Consider the following 23,480-nt stretch of genomic DNA (forward strand, 5'->3'; position numbering starts at 1 on the left):
AAGACAGACCTCACTGCAGATGGCACTGTGTGCTCACAGGAAAACAGTACAGGGTATGAAGTCAAGCACTGCACTCTGGTGAGAGCAGTCTATCTTCTCACACTGGATTGAACATCTTTGCTTTCCTTCAAGAACCAAACACAGCAAGGTCCTGCAACAGACACACAAAAGTCCAGGCAGACTGGAAAGCAGGAGCAGACTAAAACAGAAAAGCAGCAACAGTCATTCCTCTCCAAAATCCAGGAGACCCCATGAGGTCTTGAGCCCTTTTAATGGTGCCAGAGGAACATGCCAAAGTATGCAACTACATATGCACACAAGGGCCTCTCCAGTGAAAAGGAGTGGATGACTTCACTGGGGCCATGGGGAGGCACAGGCATCGGTCAAAGAGGTCCCATACAGCCCACTGGCTTTTGCTGACGTTTTGCTGATGGTGAAGCCTCAGCTCAAACTGGTCCCTCCTGTGGTCTGTGAGGGATTCATATCTCTCTGCCACATTATCTGTGGCATTTACCTGCTTATCTTATTACCTGCTGTACTTCACAACAGTGTGACTGCCACAGTCCCAGGACAGGCGACCATATAGGCAGGGCACTGCACAGGCAGGGCACTAAGAGCCCCACTCTCCCTGTGTTCACTAAATAGCAGGTTCTCGTAGAGCCAGCAGAATAACAAAACGGTTTGGACTGAAGGGACCTTAAAGAACATCTTGTTCCAACCCCCCTGCCATGGGCAGGGACACCTTCCCTGGGACCGGGTTGTGCAAAGCCCCATCCAACCTGGCCTTGAGCCACTCCCAGCGTCAACAACTGGGCACCAACAATTTCTCTGAGGAATCCATTCCAGTGCCTCTCTACCCTCAGAGTAAAGAATTTCTTCCTAAGATCTAATCTAAACATGCCACCTTCCAGTTTAAAGCCTTTCCCCGTTGTCCTGTCACTCTCGGCTTGTGTCAAAAGTGCCTCTTCATCTTTTCTTGTAGATGTTCACCAGCACTTGACGTGGGATAGCAAAGGACAAACTCACTTCTCCCTCCCCACCTAACCCAGAAGTCCAGCCTACAAGCACCTCCAGCACAGTCTGCAGGGAGTTTTCCTCCTCCCTTCCCTTCTACATATCAGATAATCCAACACAGACAAGTGTATGGGTGGGTAGCTAAGGCAGCAAGGAGAGGGAGAATCCACAAAAGACAGCAGTGATCCAGGATGAGTCTGAGAGATTAAAAAATGACCTAGTGCTCTCACAGATCTACCACTTGCCCTGAAAATCTTGGCCCAAGCACCCTCGGTCAGCATTACACATCCTGTAACTCATCCAGGCATCCTCAGTGCTCAGTGCAACCTGAAAAGTGCATCCTTGGATCCTGTTCTGGACTCCAGGACTCCATCACTGACCTTCAGACTCCAGAAAGTGGTATGTACAGTGGATTTTGCCTACCTTACCCCAGCATTTGTGATTGTGAGGTGATAATTGATTTGGAGCAGACCTGCAAAGGCACATGGGAGCCCAGGAGGGAAACTAAGAAATGTGGGTTAAGTGAAGTTAGAACAAGAGCTTAAGCAATGAGACAGCTACACAGAAACATCAGGAACTTAACTTCTTTCAGCCTCAAGGTGTAAGAATAGCAATTAGAAGATGATAGAAATGATCAGAAGAAGTACTTTCCTCCCACGCACAGTAGTGCATCTCACAGACACAGGATGATGCTGGCAGGAAATAAAACTACAAAGATGGAAACAGAGCTAATGTTTACAGTAAACTCCCAATAATGCGAAAGTTAATGCTGACACCAGTGTCAGAGAACAGACAGGCCTTCTGGTACATGCTGCCAGAGACTTACATGGCCAGGACTCTCACCTACATGTCTGCTTCTCCTGGCATGTTTCATCCAGGTTTAGGCTCTGAAGAAGAGAGATCACCTGGACCACTTGGACCACATCCAACTGGACTATTAATTGTGCAACCCTAAACTCTCTCCCTCACCTTAGTCTACCTAAAACCTCTATCAACCTTTACACCCCTTTCAGTGACTCCTCTGTCTTACAAGCTTTTGGCTCCTTTCCCACAGCTGCTGCCACAGAGGCTGATCTGTACTCAGCCTAGATCCTGGGGGACAGCTTTTTTTCATCAAGGATTCCTAAGAGCCCATTGCTCAAGAGCCACTGTGGATAACAGCAGCTCCTGACCCTGAGCCTAGAGCACACATAGACACACACACTTGCTGGAGTGGTGTTCATGCCCCAATTTGGACCTTGTGCACCAGTGATGGCACAGCAGGAGGTCTGAGTTTATCTGAGTTTATTTCTAGTTAACTCAGCAGAAGCTTATCCTGTCTCCCCGCCCCTGCCTCACAAGCATTTTGGGAAAAAAGCTGGTCCCCCAGTGCCTGTGTACTCATGTAGCCCACCCCTGCCTTTGTTACTGCTCTTGTATCTGACTGTAATGCTCAGATCACACCTCTCCACCAGGCTATGCTGTATTTCGAGTGCTGCCACTATGCAACCACCTGAAAAGCATCATTTTGAGGATACAGACAATGATGGCAGCACAGCCCACTGCTGAAGCACCAGGTCTCTGCTGCCTCTGGGAAATGGCTGCTTGGAGCAGGCTCCCAGCACCAGCATCCATCTGCTGACAAGCCCCGCACACAATTCACATCAGTGCAGAAGCTGCTGTGGGAGGACAAGGCTTGCACAGACACACTTTGACATTTGACAGCAAAATGTCAGAGCTGACATGCAGCCATTTTCCATCTGTCTCTCCCGTGCTCTGGCTGCAACACGCAGCTCTGCCCAGCTCTCTGGCTCCGGCGGCAGCACAGGCTCCCCGGGTGGGCTGTGATTCACCGGCTGCCACAGATGCTGCAGCAGACGGCTGCCCATCCTGCCTGCACCCACAGCCTGCTCCCTGCACCAGGCTCTGAGGTGCAGGATCACAGGTGACATGCAGACAGGTCCTGCCAGGAGACATTCTGATGGCTTCTCTAGGGGTAGGCAGGACATTTGTGCCATAGCTACTCCATTTCTCTCCCTTGCAACACCTCCTGGCATCCTCTGGACTTAGGGGTGCAGGGAGGTTGGCAATGGCACTGCCAGCACAAGGATTATTCAGTTCCCAGCACCAGATTATCCTCCCTGGCTGCACCATTAGTTGACCCTTCCTTATTCTGGAAGACTGAAGAAATATCCTTCCTCTTCCTACTCAGGGTCTGCTACGCTGGGATCGACACTGGGGAATAAAATGCAGCAAGCAGACTAGTTTTAGATTTTGCTGGTTTTCATCAGCTCTTTGTAAAGCCCTCACTCCCCTTTTGCAACAGGAAATTTGCAGGTGTGGATAGGCAGTTCATACCTGAACCTTTTTTGCCAGACCAGTTCATTCTTCTTATCATTGTGCTGAATCCAGCTCAATGCTACACACACAAAAACAAACACAGCATCCAGCCTAGAACAGCATGTAATGGCAGTGCAAGGCAGGGAAGCATGCAGGGAGCACCACAACTCTAGACACGTCTGTACATCAGCCATTTTATTTTCAAATGTCAGAATTCTTGCCTTCTCCATACTGACACCTTCTGCTGCAACATGGCAGATACGGGTTGTTTATTCAGGGAGCTCTTCCTTGAGGTGCTAAGGATTACCTGGAGAAGGTGAGGGCCAGACTGTGGATGCTTCATTCCAACCAGGATAATACGGAGCAGACAGAATGGCTTTTTGCGATACAGCTACATTTGGTATGGAACTGCTCATGAATGATTGCATCCCCGTGGAAATGAATATACGCAACAAAAACTCCTTAGCTGCAGCAAAGCTCTAGGTAAAAAGCAGGTGAGTGCTGAGCAACAAAGGATGGTTCAGCACTGATCTGAGAGCCACCTACCAGGTCACATCTGTGCTTTAGAGAGGAGGCACCATGCTGCAGGTAACAGGAGCATGCAGAATCTTTTGGGCTCTGCACTTCGTGCCTTCTAAGTCCTTGCTGACCACTACACAGAGACCCTCAAATCCCTCTCCTGTCATACCTCTAAGACTGAGGACACTGTGCTAATTTAAAGGTGGTCAGTGCAGCTTCATGGCTCCTTGGGTACAAGCTTCTGCCTCTGCAACACTGCTGAGAAGATGCAGAAGCCACCAGACCTGCCTGCAATTGCCTCCAAGAGCTGATGAGTTACGGTTGCACACCTCCAGGCATACTCTGATCTCTGTTATGGCTCCAACCAAAATTTCGGAGTTCTAAAGCTGAACCCTTAATACCCCACTCTTCTCAGAGCTGTCCCCTGTACACATGTGGGGCAACAGGGTTCAGCTCAGTAACACAGGCTTCCTCATAAAATGTAATACATTGGAGGAGACATGCTGAGATATAAGACATAAATGTGATTTTAATGCAAAAAGACTGCACATAGAGCACAGAGGATGAAGAAGCAGGAGTAACATCATCAGAACTGTCAGCTGGAGACTTTTTGGAGGATGCCTTTTCTGAACAGATTATTCTTTCTACAAACCTCAGTCACTTCATCTACGGAATTGAGTGTCCAAAGGAAACTGTCCTGGGTTGCAGTGTATTCTATTACCATCCCCATCAGCTGTTAAAATCAGGTGGGGCAGTGTTTCCTTGCCTCCTTCCCCCCAGACTATCTTGCTGTTAATTGCCCATCATTGTCCTGCCGCCTGACTCAGAGATAACTCCCTCCGGACTATCTTCTGTTAATGAGCCTAATCAACACTCTGCCTCATGACTCATTACCCCATTGTGAGATGCTCCACCCAGAGGGAGGAACCAAGCATCCCATCGTGGATATAAGCTGAGGCTGAACACCAGAGACACCGGGCTTCCCACTGGATTTCCAGAGGACAGGAGCTACACAGCCACCACTGGACTTCCAGAGGAAGAGCAGACTGTTTCACTACAGGATCACTGCTTCAGAGGACTGCAGCCACCATTCTACCAGACTGCTACCACCACCCTGCCTAACAGGGTGTCAGGTTGTACCTTGACTCTGTCAGTTTGACAGTGTTTTCTTTTACCTTTTTTTCCTCCTTTTCTTTAATTTCCATTAAATTGTTATTCTGACTTGGTGCCTCCCACTGGTTTGTTTTCAAACTAGCACAGAAACCTTTAACTGTGAGGGTTGTTGCTGACTCTTTCTGTATGGCTATGGTTTCACTGTCATCATCACCTTCCTCAGAGGGAACAAAATTCATCATGTCACTCAAGGGTGAAATATGCAAAAACAGGGTTAAAAGCTAGGCAGTCAGTTTCATAGAAGAAGCAGAAAAAATTCTTTTGTAATAGAGCTGCTTGTTCTTTGAGGGTTATTCCATGTTAACCCCTGACTCCCACAGTGCATTTGCATTAACATGCCTGAAGAAACCACCCAAAACCCTGCAAAACAAGCACCAGCAGAAATGCTTCAAAAAGCGATGGTTTGTGTGATCTTGCAGACACATGCACCATACAGACATCTCCTCTTTGCCCCACAGGGAGCAATATATTCAGTTTACTCCCTGTATGTCCACCTCCAGGCAAAAGGGCTGGGGGATTAATCCAAACTGAAAGCCACCCTTCGGACAGTGTGGGGGATCTCAGGGCTCACTGTATCCAGCACCAATCCTGCAGTTTATCCCTGCCCTGGCTCTGCCACTCCAAAAGCTACCAAAAAGCACTGGATGGTTTAAAAAAAAAACTTAACAGGAAAACTCCAGGAAACTGGAGGACATTCAGGGAGCAGCATCAGAGAAGAGGATGGGGTGAGTGGGATGGGGTGAGTGGCCTGGGGATGGTCCTGAACCATGGGAATGAATAAGCAGAGGGTGGAGATGAGGAAGCCTGTAAGTTGTTGCATGATGGGTCTAGTTAGTGGTATTTGTTTGGATACCTGTTTCTTTCTTGCCAGCTATTACATCTCTGTCAAATTCACACCTTCATTATATACTTTATTAAATCATCCAGTGCGTTTAATGAAAGAAAAGGTATAAAAGGAAATGCTAGTTGTTTTACTCATCCTAAACCTCCAGCTCTCCTTCCCTGCCTCAGGGGACAGGGAGCATAGTCAGGCTGGTCTACATGCTCCCAGGATGAATATTCCAGCCCTTTATGTTTAAAGGGAGCTGCAGAAAAATAGAAAGACTAAATATTTCCTAAACTTCTGCCTCAGCTCAGGTTGGTTCCTCTTGTGGCGTTGTGCAGTGATTCCTGAAAAGACCACTTCCCTTTTCTTTCCACAAAGCCCTGCCTTAGCCAGGGCTTTATCCAGTGGTTTCCAGGACAGCCTGACTAAGCCCATGATTAATGTATCATTACATCCCAGAACTATATAGGATTATGATGTGTTCCAAATGGAAACTGCAGCATGTGACCGTCAGTCACAGCCCTTGTGCTGCTGGCAGAAAGGAGCTGCATGGGTCAGGGACGAGGAGTCACCAGCACACACAGAACTAAGCAATAGGTGTAGCGTGTGTATTCCTGATGATGACATAACCAGTGTGAGGCAGGTACTGCCTCCCAGTCAGAGGACAAGAAGCCCCAGCTGCTCTGTGCATTTAGAGTTACACAAGACAACAGAAATAGCTCAAGCAGCAGATCTATACCAGCTAACACAGGAGCCAGAACAGTGACCCAACCAGTTTCTCCCATTTCTGTGTTCCCTTGCTCTGTGACTCATCATCTGGCATGTGGCACTCGGCAAGAGCCATTTACAGGCCATGACTCAGAGCATCCACTGAGGTGCTTTGGGATGGAACCTGCTCCTCCTCCTCCTCCCTGCCCCAGCCCCCAGCACATATGCTCCTAATTATTTTATGCAAATCCACAGAGAAGAAAAAGACTGATGTTTCTAGCTGTTCATATCACACAGAAATTGCTGCTGAATTAAACTGCAGACACAGTAAATCCTTTCTTATCACAGACACTCTAGTAGCAGCAGCAGCAGGAGGAGGAGGGACTATGCTTGTATAGCATCTTTCTGCCTGAGCAATCTGAAAGCTTCCTGAAGATCTTACAACAGCAGAAATCACACAATTCCATTCTGAAACGTGCATCTGCCTGGGTGCTGGAGTCGGGGGTTGCAGGGTCACCAGAGCACTCAGGAACCCACGCAGAAGGAAAGAAAATCTTGTAAGCATATGAAATTTCTGGGCACACTCAGTATCCAAAGATGCCAAGACTACCCCTCCCTAACTGCACAGCTTTGGTTAGGGCCTAGTGAGCCTGACCTAATGGGTGGCTTCCCTGTCCATGGCAAGAAGGTTGGAATTAAATTACCTTTAAGGTCCCTTCCAACCCAAGACATTTTATGCTTCTGTGATTTATGGCAAAGCAGGACTGTCAGCTGGCTGCCTCATCAATGTGTTCCTTCTACTGACCTGCCCAACTGAGGGCCCCAGGAACCAGCAGCTGCAGCTGAGTGGGGACAAAACCACAGCCAGCAGCTGTGGGTGAACCTGAGTCAAAGCCAGCAGAAGTCTGGACTGAAGGTTTTCCCACCAACTTCTATGCCTGGGAGCTGTGAGCTCAAAAATCTCCACCACAACAGCCATGGGAGGCGGGGAATGGAGTGTTTGGCTGAGGGAGCCAGGCATCAAACTCAGCTCAGCTTCAGGAATCAATGCCAGCTCTCTGACCTGTGCCTGCACAGGGTGGCAAAACTGGCTACGTGCAATGGTGAATGAGCAGCTGCTCTTGCTCAGGTGTCCACCGCAGGGGTGAAGGCTCCTGAGATAATCTCATGAAGTGGAGAGGACACAGATGCTTCATATGGATGGAAATACTCTCAACAGCACTGGAGATTTCTGGGCTTGCTGGGGATCTGTAGCATCCCTATAATTAGAATCACAGAATCACAGAATATGCAGAATTGGAAGGGACCCATCAGGATCATCAAGTCCAACTCCTGGCCCTGCACAGAACACCCCAAGAATCACACCACTGCAGGGAGAAAAGGCTTGAAAGTGGAAAATTTAGTGAGGAGGAAAAACACAGTTGTTTTCACTCAAGGTGACCTGGTAGCTGGGAGATGCTAAGAATATTCGGTGCGGGAAATTTCATGTATTGTGTTTGCTTTGAGAAATGGAATTTCTGTAGAAGACAACAGAATCCTGTCAATGACTTAAAACATCATTCTTCACAGGTTTGGGCCTCCCTGCTGTGAGAAAGAGAGGTAAGAAGCTTGGAGGTTACAGAAAGCACAGAACTATGAAGCATTGCACATGGGCAAGGCCCTTTGAGATGCTGAGGCCGGGGAATGGGCCCATGTGCTTTTGGCTCCTCCTAGGGTGGAATAAGTTTAGCAGGGTATGTGTATCCATCTGGTTTTGAAACCTCACAACCAGTAAGGTGATGGGATAAATCTACTCTTTGCACTTCAGCTGTGGGTCATGGCCGCCTTGGTTACTAGCATCTATCAGTTCACACAACCCTGCACCACCCTTTGGAAAGAGCTCTCAAAGTGAAGTGACAAATCACTCGCATTGGATTTTCTTCCCTAACCCTTACTGGAATCTGGCTTCAGGCAACATATTGCCAGACCACAGCAAAGCAGATGACCTACTTATCCAGAGCTTATGGGAGGATAATTTCAGGAGCAATCTTCATCTGCACAAAAAAGGCACACAAGGCCAGCTCTACCTCAAGTAGTCCTACATCCTCTACCACATTCATGACTTGTGGAAAAAAGATGAGCTAAGTCCTAAGATGGCCAAAGAAAGCCTGTCTTCACTGTGAACAAGATCTTGCTGCAGTACAGCTCAGCACATCCATACAGACTCCAGCCACTCCATGGCTGCATATCTTCCCTATTGCTTCCTTTCTGTGCAGATTAAAACTGATATTGCACTTCTGTCCAGACTATGCATTACAGGAATCACAGCTGCAAAACAATCCCTGCAAGAAAAAAAACCCCTCCTTACAAGACAAAAGCATCAGTGACCACTTGAAAAAGCCTGACAAATAAGGAACTCAGTCTTAAGATAACTCAGTAAAAAGAGGCTGTAAAATGATGTTTACTGTCTCTTCAGCCCAGAGTGCCACATATGCAGGAATTACTCACTATCAAGTGAAAACCAAACATTTCTGAGATGGTGGATTGCAGATGTACAACCTCACGCATTGTGACAGCAGAACAGGCAGCAAAGATGGCTACAGGGGAGTCAAGTAAAACCACAGCCAGGCCAAGCTCTTGAAATAACAAAATATCACCCCAGAAGCCACTGTAAATAAAGCAGTTAGTGATGTCAAAAAGCACCACCAGGATTATTTTCAGCCTGCAGTGCTGCAATGCTTTGCTGCCACATCCCAGTAAGCAGGAGAAGCAGCACAGGTATGGCATCACCTAGGAATGATGGACATCAGATCTGCCAGGCAGTCTGAATGCCTGCGTCTGTGGAGCTGTATTAAATGATGCAATCCTACACAGAATTTAACGCACACTGCGCGCAAACAAATCAGGAGCGCCAAAATCAGGCACAAACAGAACACATCCCAGCAGCAGCCTGCTTTACTAGATGTTTCTCTTCCACGATGCACATCTAAATGGTTTTTCAACCAGCAGCTGCGACCAACAGCTGACTCCTGCTAAGGCTGCAGGAGACTTTAACCCTTCCTAGCCCTAGGCTGTTCTACCAAGACTAGAAGAAATGCCTGGATACACAGGAAGACATTTTCTGCATCTCCAAGGCAGGAATACACAATGGTCTGGATGCTGGCAACTCCCTGATTTGGGGTGATAGCATTGTACAAAGCAAAATGGTTGAGTAGCCCAATAAATGCAGCATCTGAGGAGTTAATACATTAAATTTATCCTGCCTTCTTAAGGATATCAAGACCACATATAATATATATGTTAATTATTAATTATCTTATATTAATACATGAATATATTAAAAAATACATATATAATACATTATTTATATAATACATTAATACATGGATATATATATAGTAATAACAGTGATACCCAAATGCTTTTAGACCACAAGCTGGATTTTACAATCCCTTGAAGTCAGCTGGAGGAAAAGATCTTGTAGCACTCAGATTTGAAAATGGAAACTGCCTGATTGTTGTTAAGACTGTGCATTTCTTGATCCTTTTTTTGGCCAGGTACCTGAACAAACAGGTCCTCTGCAATCATGTCTGAATCTCATTTCAGCAGAGTTCAGTGTGGGTAAAAACAAAAAAGGCAGAATGATTCCCGGGATGATGAGACAAGAATTGTCTGATGTAGGAACAAATCCTTGGGCCATCATGAGACTACCCAGTCACAAGCAGCCTCCTTCATTTGGGATAGTTCACATTGCAGAGCAGGTTTCATAACCTTCCCATAGAAATTTAGGAGACTATACAATCATCCCTCAGTGTCCCTTTTGGGATTCCCACAGATTTTTAGAGCTTGTAACTTCCTGAACCAGTGCCTTCCACACCAAATTACATGCCACACTAGTAGTTATCTGTCAGTACTTTTGAACATAGGGATATTTAACTTCACTGCTTATCCTTGGGCTAGGGCAGGGAGAGGATCATATTTTCTACTGCATTTGCCTATCTTCAGTGCCAAGATTTTCGTTCTGCTGAAGTACAAGAGTATTCCCAGATCCTTGGTCTGATTACCAACCTCTCTCCAAGTGTCCTCTTGATGTGTGGGTGTGTTTGTATGTTCACATGGCTGGCAGCAAGGCAGAACTCAAGAGGATCTGGATGAAACCACAGCATTAGTTTATATAACAGAATATTTTCCAAGCAGCAAAACTAACAAAAGGCAAGCCAGAACCTTAATAAAATACTTATGAAGCAGACCAGGCACTCCTAATGATTACACATACTTTCCTTCTGAGAGGGAAATATATCCCTTGTAGGGGCTGGCAACCCAAACCAAGCTCAGTTTGTAAAGCTCTATTCAGGACAGTTTATTTTAGAATATCACTCCACAAGACAGCTCATGTGCTAATTAGGCTTGGAATGACTGAGCTCAACAGAGCATTAAGGGTAAACTAAATCTGATAACCCTGGATTAACCAAGGTCTTCTGCTGAGGATGTTGTGCTACAGAGACCTATTGACTAGAGAAAAAAAAGGAGGGCAAACAGGGATGATCCTTGACTCTGTACTGGAAGAGCAGTCAGAGTTCCAGGAGACCCACCAAGCCAGGTTGGATGGGGCTTTGAGCAACCTGGTCTAGTGGAAAGTGTCCCTGCCCATGCAGGGGTACGGAACAAGAGGGGAACTTCAGGGTCCTTTCCAACCCAAACCATCCTACGATTCTGTGAGCATTCTTTTAATCACTTCAAGGGTGTTTGAGAGAACTGAGGAGGCACCTTAAGACTGCAAGGCTCCCAGATCTTCACAGACAGGACACATTCACATTTGAACACCTTTTTTCTTGAAGCTGTTGCATCCTTTCTGGACCAGAAGTCTCAGAGAAGACAAGTAGCTGAGACAAATGTTTGCCTGTGTTAAGCCCTTGCACTGAGATAGGCCTTAACAAAACCACAAGGTTTTAAACCTCTGCAACTTCTGAACACATACTATAAATACACTGGGTAGTCTTATTCACAAGAATGCCAAGCCATTTGGGAATACTGCTGGGCTTTGAAGTTTGAAAGCAAGATTCACGGACTAATTAATCACAGTACGTGAAAAGTATTCATATTATCAGTTTCAAATAATCCTCCTTGATTTCCGGGAGCTTTCACATTACCATCAGGGCACCTCATAAATCATTATTTTCTTTCTCTAGATTGTTCATTATTTCATATCACAAACCCTACAGTTTCCCATTTACCACAAGTAACTTCCATTTCTTCAATCTCTCCTCTTAGGAGCATTTTCCAGGGACTTGTTCAGTTTCCTAGGCAGTTTCTCAATTCCCTCCAGCTTCTGAGCTGGGGTGACTAATTTCACACAGTTTTCCAATTGGCAGTGGGATTAGAAGTTGTAAAATAATTTTCCATTCCACTTCTTATGTACCTTAACATCCATATGTACATGCCCACCAGGTAACGTCCCTTATGAGCAGGGTGACAACCAGTTACTTTTTGCAGTTTAATGACATCAGTCTAATGACTTGGAATGCATTTAATCAGTTTAATAATCTGGAATCTGACAAAGTGTATGTTTGTGACTATCTTCTCTTACACACAGTTATTTAACTTAGCATCAAGCTAAAGAATTTAAAGATTTACAACAAGACTAGCCTAGAAGAAACCAGGGGGGTTTTTTTACATATCTGTTCTCTGAGGAAAGGGGTTTCTTCTCCTTCCTCTCTGGAGTGTGAGTTCTGGGTCTTTGCTCTCTCAGGCTATACAAATTCTGGCCTGCCCATATGCAAGTTCTTTTTGAGGTCCCCCACGAGATAAAAGGGTTCTCCAAGCCTTACTAGGGTCTGGGCTGAAGGGTATTTCTCCAAAGTGAATTTTCTTCACTAAAGCAGTGAGGCCTAGCAGCCAGCACCCTTGAAGGAAGATTCCTCTTCCATTTTGAAGGCCAAGCCAAGAGGTTGTTGTAGTTTTTCTTTTCAACCTCAACTCATGCCAAGGGGAAAGTAGAAACAAGACACTGGACCAAAATCCTGGATGTTGAACGTGCTCTGGTACAGAGGAGAATCACTCCTCAGTGCCTCTGGGACAAATACAAATCCACAATTTCAGTTTGGGGTGTTTCTCTACCCTGGGGTACCAAATCCTGTCAGCAGCACAAAGCCTGGGAGTGGTCAGGGTTACAGAGATGGAAATATTCTATGGGGTCTCTGAAACTTTTGCAAAGTCATCAAGAAAAACAGAGATTACAGAAACCCCAGAGGGTCAAAAACGATTCTCAGCATCTCAGCCAGATATGGCCAAGCATAAACTGAACGGCTGTGGCTGGAGCACTGCCACCTTTGTGCATTAACCACCCCCATGCCATTGCTTGTCAGTGCCAGGACACACCTGTTTTCTTGCAGTTTCCCCCCTCCTCCTCTCCTATCGTACTATGAACTGGCTGGCCCTCCTGACCAGGGTCAGGGACGCCTGAGGTCACCCTGTCCTCCATGCTGCCTCACCTCTCCTCTGACCCAGTGTTCCCCCAAAAACAGCCACTCTGAGGATCACATGGGAACAAACGGGCTGTCAGGCTTACTGTAATAAGCAGTCACCACCTTCAGAGTGCTTTATGAAGGCAGTAATTATAAATAGCAGGTGCCTATGGAAATGAATGGGCATATGACAAGGAGCTGAAGGCAGGAGGAGATATCTGGGTAAGGACAATGGTCTCCTCAACACCATTTAAAGCACTAGGACCTGCAGTTGGAGGACAAATCTCAGCAGCAGGGTAAGTTAGATGCCACTGACTGTGGACAAGCGAGAACAGCTTGCTGCCAGTAGGAAATAGCTAAGTGCAGATGCATGCTGAAATCCACTTGCTGGTTTTCTGAAGGGAGGTACAATCACTGGTCAGGGTAAGACACACTTGGGCAAGAAACCCCTTAGAAACCACTGCAACAACTCAGATGAGAGCAAATGGTGAAGGAGACGTCGACCAGAGTAAGCCAAACCCCAGGTGGACGTGTCACTCCAGGTATCAATCATCAGAATGAATTAGGCAAAGCCAAGGAAGGCACACCATGTGGGCCAACAGCATCTTGGGACCAGAGATAAGAAATATTTATTCCTCCCACTGGATCTTCTCCTTGTGTGGGCTTATCATTCTTCCACCTGAGTTACTGGAAAAGGTTTGAAGATGGGACTACAGGGAAATACACTGTAATTAACCTGCCTGCTAAGAGCAGAAAATTGCACTAGCACCATAACCAAGCCAGGTCATTCTCCCTGCAAAGAAGGGCATCTGGGAGTAAGCTATGCTATGTGAGCTTACACACGACAATGAAACCTGAAGCACACATCCCTGCTGTTTGCCATGGGAACCCCAGAGAGGGACCAAAAGAAGGTATCTTGCTAAACAACCAAGGTGAATTGGGCCTATAGGCAGAAGGAGGCAAAGTAGCCATGTGGCTGGTCCTACACCAGCGCAGGCAGAGCATAATGAAGAAGAGAACGAGCTCACTGAAAGCATTTAGGGCACATTCTTCCAGAAGCAACGGCAGCTACTGTGAGTTTATAGAGAATGAGGTGCAGTTCTGGAGCCAAACTGATGAGATTAGTATAACTGTGTAGGGACTCTAGTCTGAGGTAACAGTGGCTCTGAAGCAAGTGTCAGGTGAAAACCCTCTATTTGCCAAAGTTTTCCATACAGGCTCTAATTTAATATTTTCTCCCTGTAACTCCCAGAGCAGGAACTCCCCTCTTCCCAAAAGGAACTGCTAGCATTCATACACTCTGAAATACCCCTGGCACTGTCCCCAAAAACATAACAACAGAGCAGTGACACTTGTTCTCTGCTTCCAGAGGGCATTTTGTGTGGGAGCAGAGGGTGGCCTTTTGGTAGTAAGGCCAGTTTCCTATCACTTGCCAAGGGTCAGTACAAAGCATTGCTGCCATCACTCAAATATTGATTATTTATCACTCAAAGGTACTGCCAGCCCCACACCCTCAGCACTGCCCAAAGACCAACACATGATCTCTCTTCCAAGAGTCCAAACTCAGCACTTCAGTCTGAGCCAGAAGTCGCCATCAGCCACGTTATGGCCACACACCTACATTACAGCTCTGCCTTCCCCCTCCATCCCATTTACAGCAGTTAACAAACACAGTGGGTTTTGTTTGGGTTTCTTATCCCTCTGTCTGTTAATATAGCAACCATCAGCCTTGCCCAGTAAAAAGTACTTACATGTGTCTGAGGGGTAGAAAAAAACCATTACCTACACGATCCTTAGGCTGCAACACAACTGTGGCAGGGAGAGAAAGAGCTTGTGGACCAGCCTGCTTTTGTGCTCATCTTAACAGGTATGTCCCAGCTTTGACCCACTTCTTTCAGAAAATGAACATTAAAATCATTTTCATCAAGAGAGAAAACTGGAGCAGAATCAGAGACCAGAGGTATTTTAAGAGCCCATTTCTTTCTTACTGGAGAGTAACCAACTTTGAGATGAGTGTGAGGGCACGCAGGGAACCTGCTTGGCAGATAACATGGCAAATCCTTGCTAAGACTCATTACCAATACAGCTGTCATTGATCACTGCTGTAGATTTCATCCCCTGCCAGCCAAGCTCCCTCAGTTTCTTCAAGCATTATCCTGCAGCCTCTCAGACAGCTGGAATGAGCTAGGCTTCTGGCTCTTTGGTCTTATGGACTGGACAGCCAGAAGAACTTTATCCACATCAGAACGCTCCCCATGAAGCAGCACAGGTAGCAGACAAGTGAGGTTTTCCACTACTGGTGAGATTTCAATGGTTTCCACAAGCATGAGGACAAAATCTTGTTTTCCAGTACTTCCCTTGATTCCATTGCTGACAGGGAGGTACCTCCAGCTCCAATCCTCCACCTCTCAACCATCTGTAGAGATCTCCACATCTCTTACTTTGGATTTACTTTTTTTGGGGTTCAACTATCAGAACTGTGCCTATTGAGATGAGTTTTCACCCAGCACCCATGATACAGAAGTGGCTTTGGATTGAATATCTCAAGCTGACCCAGTTTCTATTAAACAGAATGGTAAAAAGCAAACAGAGCTGTAATGAAACCTTTTTAATTTTTAAAGAGCAGATCTCTGGCATGTCAGGGTAAACAGTTATAATGCCAACAAGAACAAAGAGCTTGGAGAAGTACTGAAGAAAATACTTTGAATGTAAGTAAAAAAAAATCTGGGTTCACCACGAAAGATGAGAAGATTAGAAGAGAAAGGCTCCTGACCAACCTGAATGAGCAACCACACCAAGAAGGATATTAGAGACAAGAAAAATAGCATCTTCAGTGCTGTTTTGACAAGATGAATATTGAAGCTGCAGCAATTACAGGCTACATAATACAAGGGAAAGAAGGTGCAGAAAAGGAAATGAGCTTTTGAGTGGAAACAAATTCAAGAAGATGAAAGCACTCAAGTCAGAAGGACAAGATATTCTTGATCCCAGAGCAATGAAAGAATAGTTGGTTGATCGCAGCTGGCAACTGCACTTTCAATAAAAATACCCATTAGAAAAGAGAGGAAGAAGGTGAAACCATGTGGCTGACAAATATTAAAGGTAAAAGTCTGTAGCTGTTCTGCAAGGGCAGGCAAAGCGACCCACGTTAGATTTATCAACCTGCCCTTACTATTACATAAATCTTTCAGAAAACACTAGAAAAGAAAAATAAAACAGGGAAATAAACTAAAAACAGAGCAAAGCACAACAAGGGGTTGCAAAAGGCAGGGTATTGTCTGGGTATTAGGAATCATACCAGAGTGAGATCTTGACTCACCAGGAACATCTGACTGGAAGAAAATGAAAATGTCTGGGACTAAAATTTTGTTCTTTCTTTGCTCTCACAGCCTCAGACACCTGACAGGCAATAATGGAGCTTTGGGCAGGCCATTCCTGAGTTCACAGCATATTCTCCTGGGCCACCTGTACTTTCTGCAATGCAGGTCCAGGTCCCTTGTACCTAGAGATCCAGCTGCACTTTATCTCCATCATCTGCATCGAAGCAGTGAGGAAGACACACTCCTGTGGATCATTTCAGTCAGCTCAGTCATTAGAACCTCTTGCCCATCTTTTAAGTGTCTCAAGGCAGAGATTATCTATGCACTCTCACTGCTTAACAGATGTTCTTGTAGGAGTGGTACCTACTAGCCAGGCACAGCCTGTATGCCCTGGGGACATTCCCACCCCACACAAAGAAGGAGGCTGCATCACCTTCTTTTTATTTCTTTAGGCATTGTACACACAAACCATACACACATGAATTTTCTTCCACATGCTGATACAGGTATGTGTGTCCTGTACATTCTGTTGGACATCCTGTCCTCCAGCACATGATGTGCTTGCTGCACACAGTCATGCTGGGGTTACCCACCACCAATCTCCCACAGGAACTTGCTCTGTAGCAGCAAACCCAGTCTGGTGCACACCTGCAGGAGACATCCCGCTCCCTGCTCCCATCAGCCTGAAAGGGACAGATTCTGGGAGACACAGAGAGGTTCTCCCAGGGCCAAGAGCAAGACAGGGGTGAGAAGGAGCTGCAGTTCAGGAAGCATTATGGTGCTTTCAGGACATTGCCATCGATCTGCAAGACGGCAACAAGCCACTTTGAGATTTTGCTGGAAGCCCTCTTCTTCTCACCTGGCACCTTGCACTGGAACTCTGGGTTTGCCTTCATCACCAGGGATAAAAGCTGTGGAGACTTGTGACTCCATAGGGATGGAGAGGGAGCAACCAAATGAGAACCTGCAGCAGCAAAATGGTTCCTCCAGAGAACTACTGCAGAAAAGGCTGTGCTGAGGATCACCCCCACCCCCACAAACCCTGCAGGGCTGCACACAGCACTGAATGTCTCAGGGAACACAGTGAGAGGCTGAAGAATGACAACAGAAACAACACATTTGCATTCCCTGACAATGACAACCCTGAATTTCCCCTCTGTGCACTCTCCCACTGGTCTCTGACCCAAATCCCCTGCTCCTCCAGCTCTGCAATGCCTCTCATCTGCCTCTTCTTTCCACGGTTCCTCTACAGCTCTGCAAAACATTTACCATTTTATCTACATCTCTCCTACCATCCTGTTGCTCTTTATAAGCCTAAAAAAACTTTGTCTGAATGATTATTGGGTCACTGGAAAATGGGAGAAAGTTTTTGTGAAATTTTGTGAAATAGGTAAGACCTGCCAAACTCACTCTTCAGCAACACTGGTATGAAAAGCTGCAGGTGTGTGGAGATAAAAATGCAGATCTCTACTTCCCTTGTACTCTAATGCACCTTTATGCCACCCATCAATCCACTCCTTGTGTGATATGTTCCTCTGTGACTCCCATTTACTCCACATCCACCCCAAATCCTGCAATTGCAACCCCACACACTCAGCATTTTCCATAACTCCAAAAGACTGAATCTGCTATTCGATTATCTCCTTTTGTTATGACATTCCCATCTGCACATTCCCCTACAGCCACGTCACTTTAACACATATACCAAAATCTCATTCTTTTATACCTTTGCTTTGTTGTTCTCACTGTCATGCTGAACATCGCCCCTTCAGCATCTATATCCCTATCCCACATACATCCTTCTCTTTGTTCAAGCCCTCCTCCTATTTGCAGAGGCAATTTAATGGAAGGATTTGTGCAGAGGGTGGGGGAGGGAGGAAGAAGAAGGAAGGCAGGGAGGGAAAAGAGGGATTTGGCTACAACAAGACCATGTAATTAAGCTCCAGCGACTGGTACCCAGCCTGGACCCCTCATTTCAGTAATTAAAAGCAGTAATTCCTCCATTCCTAGATAACCTTTCTCATCTGATCTGTGAAAAGAGGCAGGGAGAAAGCATCCATTTACACAGCCAGCACAGACACACCCTGGCAACACAAAGGACTCCAGCCTGCACAGAGCCCGTGTATCTCTTAGCAGAAGGACAGGGTTTTACATGCCATGATATTTACCCTAATGCCTTTTGAACAAATGATTTACCAGTATTTAGGGGAGAAAAAAGAAGGAAAAAAAAAAAGAAAAGAAGCCAAAAAAAAAGAGCCAAAAGCCACAGTGACAGCAACCTTTCCTCTGTCTGAGTCCTTTGTCTCTGGCTTTTCATGGAAGCGCTGTCTGTCAAAACAGCTTTTGAGCTGCACAGCAGCATCACCGCCAGGGATGCACGGAGAGCATGGTATCTGGTGGGACCACAACAATCCGTGTGGGCTCAGCTGTCATGGCAGGCACAATGGAGAGCTGTGCGGAGGCACTGCCGGGGTGAAGCACGACTCGCCTCTGCACAGCCAGCCCCGGACATGACAACTGCTATTTCACAGCTACAATGGACAAACACACAGTCTGCACAGCAGCCGCAGCCTCCTCGCTCGCTCACATCCATGACAGCCACAGCCCGCTCCAGAGTAATGCAGCCTCTGAAGAGACAAAGCAATCCTAAAATCCTTAAGCTTCATCGGCTAGCCGGCATCCTCCACAAAAACAAACCGGCCACCGTGCAGGACGACGAGTGGCCTGAAAATCAATAGCACAACTGACACCCACCCCGATAATTTCTCCACCTCACCTTTCCACAGATCCTTCTTTCCCCGTCTCCTGTCAGCAAACACACTCTGCTCCGCCACTCCTGAGCGCTTAGATTCCAGAAGGCTCCGTGCTCTCTCACCAGGATGCTGTGGGAAACACAGAGACAATTTTTTTTTTCCGATTTTTTTTTCTTCACAGCTGCATCCCTGGCAATGCAGAGGGTCTGCGCAATCACATCTCTGATGCTCCTGCTGCTGCTGCTGCTGCTGTGACGTTGCTGCGTGTGAAGGAGCAAGCATGCCCACAGCACCGCCGCTCCAGCTCGCATTCAGTCCCTGTGGAACCTCAGACAAGGCAGGGGATGGGAGGGAGCAGAAAAGGAGGAGATGATGGAGGATTGATTCTTACAGGAACTGGGAAATCAGGAAGGCAGCATGAGGAGAAATAAAAAGATCGAAGCCTGTGCCATAAAATAGAGCTGCAGCAGCTTATTCTGTGATGAGACTGGATTTTGGATGCTGTGTGCTTGCAGGCTGTCTGATCTCTTACCCTATCTTTGCCAAGGAAAGCAAAAGGGACTGGAGTGTTATGTTCCTGCTGTTGATAACGGCAGCTAGAACCCTTGGAGATAAAATGGCAGTCTGCAAAGCAACGCACTGGAGGAGGAGGAGGAGGATGGGAAGACTGTGAGAAGCTTCCTGAAGCTTCTTTAAATTTCTGTAGTACCTTGTCCTAAACAGCTTCATCAACAGTATCTACCCCGCATCCCTGAAATGCAGCCACCTCTGGAGTAAAGTGCAACCACCAGCACTTCCCATAGTGCTGAACCCACCGCGTAGGGGCAGGATGTCTGTAGTCCCTGCTCTCACCGGGGACCTCAAATCAAGATCCCACCAACTCTTAGCTGCAGTTTGTGACTAAAATGCTTCTAGATCCTGGCATCTCAGCAAAGCAACCCACAGCAGATCTTCCTAGCAGAAACATGGGGTCACCACCTGCAAAGCTCAGGCTCTCTTGCTACCTGGAAGGATTTTCCCATATCCCTTTTCACCAGAGGCAGCTGGTGAGAAGAGGTGATGGAACTTGCTCCATTGGCAGAGTAGTGCAGCTCCTGACAGGGTACAGGTAGCTGTGCAAGGGACAAATGTGGCTACTTTTGCTTTTCTACCAGCTGGGGCATAACCACACACCCCAGAAACTCAGTTGCGCTCCGGGCTGTGCTGTGCCAGGGAGGTGTTTCTAACACTAGAGCAGCATCCATCCTGGAGGGACTGCTCACATTACTGCCCTTCCTCATCCAGCCCTGCGCCTACAGCCCTGTGTAGAGCCAAGAAGAGCTCAGAAATTGGAGCATCCACGCTGGAAAAAGCAAAACCTGTAAGCCCAAACCAAAACACGTCCTAAACTGAGGCTCCACAGGAAGTGAGCAGGGCAGAGCAAGGCAGAGAAGGGGTAAAACTGTCACACAGACACAAAATTCAAAGAAATTAAGAACTGCCACACAGCTGAGTACTTTTTACTTTATGCCATGATGTACCAAAAGCAGCAAACAAGTAATACAAATACAACAACCCAGACAATATACAACACTTTACAGAAGCTTCTGCCTCTGGAGACGTCAACATAAAATGCTATGACAGAAAAATGTTAAGACTTATTACTGGAAGTGGCTGCCAATTATCTCAGATCCAAGAACACTACAAAATTTTAAAATACCTCTTCAAGTACATTTAAATCAGATTTCTGACAGAAAACCATGGGACTGGGGGGTGGTTCCTACCAAGGGTTTCAGTGGCAGGAGTCCAGGACTCCCCCCAGTGCACAGAGACCATTCCACTGGGAAAAGAGAAAGGGCCTTGGGCTGTGGGCTGTGCAGATTGTTCGCAGTGCACTGGAGCCAGCATCACAGATGCAGCTCTACTACTCACCTCCAAACCACAGTGAACGATCCCTGAACCAGTCCCAGAGGTCGGGCTCCACAGGTCAGGTCCTTCTGAGACATCAATGTATCTGCTCTGTCAGTGGCACTTTATGCTCCCCAGCCCACTGCCTGCCTTTCCTGGGATGCTCGGGACCCACAGCACCAGCTGGTCTTGCTCAAGAGGCAGGGACAAGCCCCTGGGAGGATGCAGGAGGGAGGGACCTACCTCCATGCCTGGCCATTACAGCCAGCAGAAAGCCAGTCCTGGCAGGCTCTGTTCCAACCAAGCTGCAGTAAATGAGACTATTTACTGTGCTCCCATTAACGTGCAGCCCCAGGACCCCTGTACGGCCAGCCCCATTGTACTGTCAGTGTTAATTAAGGCAGGCTCAAGCAGACATCTCCGGCCCCTTCAGCTGGGACAGTCAGGGAGCAACAGCGAGGAAAGAGAAGGAGAGTTTCAGCTGTGGAGCTCTGTGCAGAACAAGGAGCATTTGTTACCCAGGAGACTCGTTCCCACAGCAGAGAGGAGAATGGAAACTATTTCGGTGCCCTCCCCAGTCCTCCACAAGCATTGCCAATGCTGACGCCAGGAGGTATAAATGCTGGCAGGCTGGGTGCTTGCCTTCATCCCTGCCACAGGACACTGGCATTAACCAATTCACTGACAGCAATGCCTGTCTTGTGTAGCAGACACACACACCAGAGCAGATGGGAGTCAGGGGGGTATGTTCTTAAAAATCAGAGCAATGCAGCAGATGAGGGGCTCCCTAAGAAACACTACTATTTACACATCTGTTCCCAACATAAATGTCTGTACCCTCCTCCCCAAAATACATTCTGCATGCTCCCCAGATCTCAAACTCACATGGCCTCAACCCTCTGCAGCACACACCCCTTTGATGCATCTCCCTCCCCAATCTGCCTCAACTCAGCAACAGCGCTAGGAACTGACGGCCTGTCCCAAAGCTTTGCAGGCAGCTGATCTCAGGCGCTAATAAGAAAGAACAAAGCTCTTTCTTGCGGACTGTCTTCTAGGAGATGACTTCTCTTTGATCACAGAGATGAGTCACTGCAAGAAGGGGAGCATGGCTGACTCCACAGTGACATGCAAGGAAGGAGCAGAGATACTGCAGGCTGGTGACTGTATCCCTTGGAGAAGGAAGGTGAGAGAGATGGAGGTGTCAAGACATGCCTGCCCCTACAGTAACAGAGGTTCCCATCTTGCTTCACCTGGGCAGGTAGGGATAGGTGCTTCCCACAGACTCCAGCACCCTGTAGTGTAGGTAGCTTGGCAGGAGAAAATTCCTTATCGAGCTATGTCAGCCTCACTACCCTCAAGCATCTCAGGTGTCAGGAAGGATTTCTGCCATCTCGCCTCCTTATCCCTTGCTCCAGGGCTGTCAGAACTGAATGCACAACACAACCTCCCACCTGTGAATTCCAGTAAGGAGGCACATCCTGCTCCCAGTCCTGGGCTGCAGCAAAGCTTACCACTTTGGGGAGAGCCACAGGTGCTGCACTCACACTGGACATGAGCTGTACATGTACCTGGGGTTCTTGCTGACAACAATTAGGACACAAATAGATCAACTGGGTGTTAAAAAGCCCAACACATTTCAGGCTTGGGCTTGGGCTTCTTCCTTCATATAGCATGCAGGAATTGGCTGCTAAGGTCAGCACACGCCCACATACAAGAAGAACCCATTACACTTTTGCCGCAGTCGTGCAGTAAAATCACCCACCAGCTGACCCAGCCTCCCACCTATTTGCTGCAAAGCTGGTCCAGTGATGCATGAACTGGAAACAGCTCAGCCCGATTCCAGTCAGCTGTCTGGGCTGTAGTTCTGACATCAAGCACTGTGCTAGAACAGGTCTTTAATCATCCCTCACCATCAGGCATGGGACACAACCTGACCACCTCAAAACTGCCAGGCAGCCCCACCTGCTGCCTCCAGCTCACAGCTGTACCCCAGCAAAGGGAGTTGTCTGCCACCTCCTCCTAAAGGGTGGGCATTTTGACCAAGCCCTCAATACCTTCAATGTGTCCATGTTTCTCAAGCAAACAGAAAGTGGTACAAGCAACAGCAAGATCTCCATCACAGCAGAAAACCTGTGCCTTGCTGTCCACAGGTACAACAGCAGGAACATGCCTAGGATACCCATTCTGGCCACATTTGTAGCATGGCCACAGGGACATCTTCACTCTTTCCCATGTGCTGGACCACTCAGGAAGAAGGTGAAAGCAGCTCAGTGCCTTCCCACCTTGTTTACCCATTGTTTGTGGCAGAAATCTGAATCCCATGACAACTCCCACCCAGCACCAACCCCACCCAGGCTGTTTGGGAAATGCCAGAGAGAGGGATGTTGGTCAGAGTTGAACTAAGAGCATGGGTCCGCTCAACTGGAGCAAGGGGGAAACAGAATACAGGAGCCAACAGGAAAGCAGGTGATGAAACTTTATAAAAATCCTCCTAAAGGAAAACTAAAATAATTCCCCC

The 23,480-nt window shown here is 47.2% G+C and overlaps 1 protein-coding gene across 10 annotated transcripts in view; it reads right to left on the reverse strand.

Moving 5' to 3' along the window:
• The window catches only part of RUSC2 (RUN and SH3 domain containing 2), a 60,264-nt gene that overhangs the window by 18,825 nt on the left and 17,959 nt on the right, over positions 1-23,480 (reverse strand). For 6 of the 10 annotated variants that reach the window (XM_042028627.1, XM_042028632.1, XM_042028623.1 and 3 more), the window contains exon 2: positions 19,099-19,204. The exons of 2 other annotated variants lie outside the window; for them this stretch is intronic. The gene's annotated coding sequence lies outside the window, so the exon portion shown is untranslated. Of the gene's footprint in view, positions 1-19,098; positions 19,205-19,607; positions 19,628-20,986; positions 21,233-23,480 lie in introns of those variants that run through there. 2 more of the 10 variants (XM_042028626.1, XM_042028628.1) reach the window with 2 other exon arrangements.

Source organism: Corvus kubaryi, unplaced genomic scaffold (assembly GCF_017639235.1).
Source record: "Corvus kubaryi isolate FWS band 111438036 unplaced genomic scaffold, C.kubaryi_AGA036_p1.0 37308, whole genome shotgun sequence".
Taxonomy (NCBI): Eukaryota; Metazoa; Chordata; class Aves; order Passeriformes; family Corvidae; genus Corvus; species Corvus kubaryi.